Source organism: Helianthus annuus, chromosome 7 (assembly GCF_002127325.2).
Source record: "Helianthus annuus cultivar XRQ/B chromosome 7, HanXRQr2.0-SUNRISE, whole genome shotgun sequence".
In the NCBI taxonomy this organism is placed as follows: Eukaryota; Viridiplantae; Streptophyta; class Magnoliopsida; order Asterales; family Asteraceae; genus Helianthus; species Helianthus annuus.
The window spans coordinates 34,848,085-34,855,048 of NC_035439.2; positions in this window are offsets into that span (position 1 = coordinate 34,848,085).

The window sequence follows — 6,964 nt, forward strand, 5'->3', positions numbered from 1 at the left end:
CAGTCTCGCTGATGATGTGCCGATAGGTTTTTACAAATTTAGTAGATTTGTTTGTGATATAAACATAAAAATTTACTTGCTTTTACGTGGGGAACACCTCCAGGATATATGGGTAACCCCCAAAATCTTGTTTGAAAGGTCCCTCTTTCTGAGATACTAGGTCTTTATGCTTAGTGATATCTGTGGTATTATCCCGGGACTTCTGCTGAATGGAAATTCTGACCTAGTTCCCGTATAATACTTTACGCAATGCTTTACTTGTAAAGCCTCCCCTCAGCATAAAAAATGATGACACATTGCAAAATGTTAATCATGTGCTGTTGTAAAAAAGATTCCCTAAAGGGAACCCACCAAAAGTCGAGCCGTCATCTCTCTGCTGAACGGAAATTCTGACCTGAGCTCTCACGGCCTCGCAATGCACCCCATTACAGATATCATCTAGGTATACTCACCTGTAAGACTGAATATTGGGATCTGGATACGGGAGTATATACTGAAGTGGGACACATGTAGAAGTTTAAGTTTTAAAACACTAAATCGTATCCCGAACAGATTGAAAGTTGTGTGAAAATTTAAGAGGATCAGTATATCGACAATCTAAGCGAACTGTTTAAAGCTGAGTATGAAATATAAGCTTAACGGTACTTGTGTCTTGTCGGCAGCTGATATGATCCCCTAACACGCTCAAAAAAAGATTGTGTGTACATATTTCTACTTTTCTGTTTCTAAAATCCAAAAAGATTTTAATTTTCATCTTATTTTCGACAACTGACGTTGGGGATCAGATGATCAAAGCTTTGTGCAGAACATGTCTAATTCATGAGGTTTGGGTAAGCAGGAGTTTCTGAAAGTGTCTGGTACATGTTTGAAAGGTGGAAAAGTTCGAAATTAAGTTCATTCATTTGAACTGTTTTCAAAATCAAAAAGTCAGCGTACTTCATAATCTGGTCAACCAAGGTCATTAATTTGGACTTGGTGAGCTGAACAGTTGACCAAGGTCATTAACTTGGACTTGGTTAACTGGGTGTGTCGGTAAAAAATTAGAAAATGTCAAAAAGTTAGAATTTTGAAAAGGTTAATTCTGATTCCGCTTGAAAACATAATTTTTACACTTAATGGCTGATTCCGCTTGAAGACGCTTCTTAAGTGATTCCGCTTGAACAGCTTTCATGTCCATTTCAAGCGAAATCAGATGGCCTATAAATAGCCATTTGATTCCGCTTCAAACCATTATTCTGATTTCGCTCCAAGTGTTTTGCTCTCGACGATTTTCAAGCGAAACCCTATTTCTTTGAATTTGAGTCGTTACTCTGCCCGTTTGTGATCAGATTTGTTGTTATTAGTTGGTTTACTCAACTAGTAACATGGGAAAGGTGAGTAATCGGGATAATTTGACCCATATCATGTCTGATTGTGTGTGTCAGCCAAGAACATGAACTGAAACTTAGTTTTAGGGTTTAATGTTTGGGTAAATCAAACAAAAATCATCATAGTGTTGTTGGATTGTAGTATAAATCATGTGTGTGAGTTTGATTGAATCAAATCTAGTGTTTTTGTATGTTTGACGATAATCAGTATGAACAAACTTAGATCTAGGGCATATTTGAGAGTCAAAATGAAATTAAAACATAACCCTATGGCCGGATTTCACTGATTAACAAGCCATCATGTTCAATTTGATCATCAGAAAGGTTTTGATAAGTATCTCATGATTCCGCTTGAATCATGAGATTCCGCTTCAAAAGGTTTTCTGTAATTCCGCTTGAAACAGATGTTTCATGATTTCGCTTAAATCTGTTTTAGTGATTTCGCTTCAAACCTTGACATGTGATTTCGCTTCAAAACCAACATATGATTCCGCTTCAACTGTCATGTTATTTCGCTTCAAATTACTTCATGTGATTTCGCTTGGAATGTTATTGCATTTCATGTGTTTTCGCTTGAAAGTTGTTTGAAGATGAAATTTTTCTAAGTGACGATTCATTTTGTGCTGTGTTGAATTGCAGGGTTCAAATGTGATCTTTGATCCATTGCACAATAGCTGTTGTGATTTTGATGAGGATAAGAATACAGAGCTGTCGAAATTCAGCAGCATTCTGGAGTTTATGAGAAGGGTACCAATTCAGAAAGCTCTTACGGATCAACATTTGGTGTACAAGTCTCATGTTAAACGTTTCTAGAAGCATGCAACTTACGATGAAAAGAACAAAGTGATTCATTCAGTTGTGAAGCAGCATAATGAGAAGAAGACAATTGTTGTTACAGAGGCGCTTGTTCGTGAAGTTTTGAATTTTCCGGATGATGCAAACTTGCCAACAAAGTTTCCTGAAAGAATGGTTAAGGGGTGTATGCTAAGGATGGGCTATGATGGAGCATTGAACAACGCGAACTACTTGAAGTCAAAGTTTCAAAGGCCTTACAAGTTTATCGTTCATTCAGTACTGCAGGCTTTAAGCCATTGTAAGGGAGGATATGATGCAATGCGTGATTACCAGATGAATATGGTTACAGCGTTGGTTCTGAACAAGAAATACAATTTTTCTCACATCATTTTTCATTACATGGCTGAAAATATTACAACAAAGAGTAGGACTTGGATTTATCCAAGATTTGTGCAAATGTTGATTGATCATGCATATTCTGATATTGAAAGAGATATAAACAACGAATTGTTAGTCCTTTCACACATGAGCAACGATTCTCTGAAGCAGCTAGCAAGATATCATCCGAATCATCCTGAGCCAATGAAAGTAGCTGAATTTTTCGGTTTTATCAAGGATGCAAACTATGTTGATCCAGATCCAGTAAATCATCAAAACTGGAGGAATGAAGAAGAGATGAAAGAAGCTGCATATGCTGATGAGTTAGAAGCTCTTGAAAAATTCAAAAGTACACGTAATGATTGGTTTGTGAAAGAATCGAGGAAGAGAAGTAAGAAAGTTACTCCCAAAGTGCAAAAGGGAGAGGGTTCATTGTCACAGCCCAAGAAACACCATAAGAAAGTTGCAAAGACTATGCTTATTGATGAGCCTGATGTGGAAGAGCCAGTACTAGAAGCTGAGGTTGAAGTAGAACATGATGTTGAAGCTGAAGTTGAGACTGAAGCTGAAGTTAATATTGAAATTGATGTTCGTTTATCACCTAATTCTCAGAGTTTGCTGAAGAATTTGAAGGCATTTAATGCAAAGAAAGATAAAGATGTTGTTGATGCTCAGAAAGAAAAAGTAGCTGATGATATAGAAGGTGATGATGTTGACAAAAGTACTACGAGCTCTTCTAGTTCTTCTTCTGATGAGATCGATGAAACTGAACCTTTGAAAAGAATTCAAGAAGAGACAGAGAAAGAGAAACAGTTGAGAAAGAGGAAGAGACAGGAGAAGGATGATGCTGCATATATTCCATCTCCTGAGCATGTATCTGAATCTCAATCGCCTTCAGGTGGAAGGAAGAAAGCGTGTGCGAGAAAGAGGATTGTTTCTCGTAAAATCAAAAAAGTTACTCCCAAGATCAAGAAGCCTACAAAGATTGTTCTAAAGAAGAAACCGTCCCAAGAACCGAGTAAACCACCATCACCACCACCTGAACCAATACCACAACAATCACCTGTACATTCACCACCTCACCAATCACCTCCAAAACGACCATCACCACCAAGACAACCATCACCATTACATCTTTCATCACCTCATTCGCCACAACAAATTCATACCATTACACCATCACAAGAAACAACCTTACTTACATCTCAACCAATCTTTCAAACTCCACCACCTTCACAACCACTTATCCAAACCACACCTGGTTCTTCGGGGTATAAAGGTTTTCCACCTGTTCCTCTGAACTTGAGTATGGGTCTTGAAGATATTGGAGACTTTGATTTTGCAAATACTGCAGAAGTTAAGAATGTTGAACAAAAAGTTGATGTTGTTGTAGCTGAAAACAAAAGATTGGCAGTTGAGAACAAAAGAGTGGCTGATCGAGAAAAGATTCTAGAAATGTGTGTAAAGAAGTTAGAATCTGAAAACAAGTCTTTATTAAAGAAGATAGATACAGATCAGTTTGAAATTGATGTCTTGAAGGTGAAAGTGGCAGAGTGAGAAGAAGAAAAGACTCGCAGGGATGAACAGAACAAGTACTTTGAATTGAAAAACAAAGAACTTGAAGCTGCGAAGGCGTTGAAGGAACATGAATTTTATATGATGAACAAGGTGATAGAGAATATGCTCAGGAAGTCGATAGAGCAAAGATTTGAAGAAATTCAAGTTGAAGAAGTCAGGGCTAAACGCCAAGCTGAGATTGAAGCTTTAATGAAAGACAAAAGCAAGGGTGCTGCAGGCAGTGTTGCAGTAGCTGAAAGATCAATTGTTCCATCATTAGTTATTGAAAATCCTGTTCCTATATCTTCCGTATCAGTAATCTTTGAAGAAAATGTATCACTTGAAGATATTGCTATTGATGATGAGGAAGATGATAGTGAAGAAGATGACGATGAAGAGGGTGATGAAGAAGAGGATGGTGATGATAAAAAAGTGTTTTCTGCGAGTAGTCATGGTTCTGGTGATGACAATGACGATGATAATCAGGGTGGTACAGGTGTAACTACTACCGAAGCTTCCAAAGAACAAAATGTTGATAATTTAATGAAAGATGATGCTAATGAAGAAACAGAGGGAGCTGATGGAGAGGGGGAGCATCTTGATGATCAAAATGTTGATCAAGTTGAAAAACTTATTCTTCGAATTGAGCCTCATGTTGAAGAAGGTGAGATCAGGCATACCTACACATTGGATGAAGTCCTGAAGATGTTCAATGTGAATGAAAATGAATTTAAGTTTGATTTTGAAGAAGAACTGAATGCTTTCGACATCAACCATCAACCTAATTATGAATACAAGTACATGGAAGACGCAGATATATATGATAGGGTTGAGGTTGAAGACTGTACGGATGATGAGATTCTGAATGAAGACACTTCTGAACTTCCAACACTGATGGAGTTCTTTAGTGAAGAGAATCAGGATGAACTTAGAAGGAAAGTTGCTGAGATTCTTACAGACAAGAACTTTGACGGCACTACTAAAGATCCTCTGAAAGAAGAACGTAAGAAATGGTTCAAGGAAAGCAATGAACGTAAATTCAAGCGTCCGTTGAAGTATTATCAGAGAGACAGAAGTATTTCTTTGGGGGATATCATAAGCTGGGGATTTCTACCGCAGGTTAATGCTTATGCAATTAGAAGAGAGTGTGGAGTTCAATACTTTGAACGCTTGCATGATATTATGTCCCTTCCATGGTGGGATGTGGAGGAGTTATCGAAGGTAAGAACGTTGGGGTATCCTGTCAGGAAGAATGATATTGCAATGTGGGGCCTGATAAAGTTTGAGGCTCTGAAAGACTTCAAGCATTGGAAGCCTCATTACCCGAAAAAGATTTCAAAGGGTAGATCCAGTAACAGGTGTTGAAGAGACGATCTTAAACGTGAAAAAGCCGAAAACGATGATAAACATTCCAGTGCCCAAGATGGAACAAAGGTTTCATGGGCTGGGTATACAATTGTATTTCTACTGAGGCTGTGATCACTAATCGAGCTGGAAAAGAGATCAGAGAGATTTTTGTCTACGACCCGATGTGGTTATTTAACTACTCAACGAAGGATATTGAATGTTTATTCATCAACAAGATCCGTTTCCAATCTGAAGACAGGGAGCAAGCGATGCAGTTTCAAAAAGTTGCAACTATTTGCTTTCAGAAAGTGATAAATTCTGAAAGTAAATGGAATTCTAAATGGTGGTCGCTTGAAGAGAAAGAAAGGCAAAAAGCAGAAAAAGAACGAAAGAAACTAGAGGAAAAGAAAGGGAAATGGATGAAGATACAGGCTGAAGAAGAAAAGAAAAAGAAGAAAGAAAATGATAGGCTGAGGAACTTGCAGAGAAAGAAGCCAAAGCCAAGAGAAGAAAGTTTCAAGTCGCTATGAAAGATCTGAAGACCCGAAGACAAGACTGAAGACTCCGGCTGTATCCAAGGGGGAGTTTGTTAGTGCACGATGTCTAAAGCCTACATCTTAGTCTTAGTCATGCTTGTATAGGGTCTAGGGGTCAAATATGTCAAGTATGTAATGTATAGGGGCTGAATTGTAAGTTTTATGTGTTTATGTAGTGATTCCGCTTGAAATGACACTTTGTCATTTCAAGCGAAATCAGAAGGTTGTGATTCCGCTCGAAATGACAAGGTGTCATTTCAAGCGGAATTAGATCCCCTATATATAGTTGTGTTGTTTCTCATTTTGGCACCGATTGTCAAGTTGTATACCGAACTGCTGCCAAATGTTTATGTGATCAATTATAAGAAACAGTGTTTAAAGTGATATTCTGTCTATTTCTACTCCATTCTCTTTAATTCAAACTGTTTGTGTGATTCCGCCACATAAACAGTGGTATTTTGACTCTGATTGACTCATTAGATCGTCAATATCGATCCTACAAGATCATCGATTCTCGGTAGTGGGTACCGATTCTTAATCTTAACCTTGTTCAATTCTCGGTAATCAATGCACATACGCATCGATCCGTCTTTCTTCTTAACAAACAACACCGGTGCTCCCCACAGTGATGAACTTGGTTGTATAAAACCTTTGTCAAGAAGTTCGTCCAATTGTTTTTTCAGTTCCTGCATCACCGTTGGTGCTAATCGATATGGTGCTTTGGCAATCAGTGTCGTTCCTGGTATTAGGTGAATTCTAAATTCAACCTCTCTATCAGACGGTAATCCAGGTAACTCTTCTGGAAAGACGTCTGAGAATTTAGATATTACATGAATATCTTTTAATTCTTTTCCTTTAGTATTAATGATTGCGGAAATCATATATACTACCCCTCCTTTCCTTTCATAACTTGGGGCTTTCATCACAGAGATTAACTTTGTCGATCTGGGTGGCTTATTTCCTTTAATTATGATCTTTTTACCA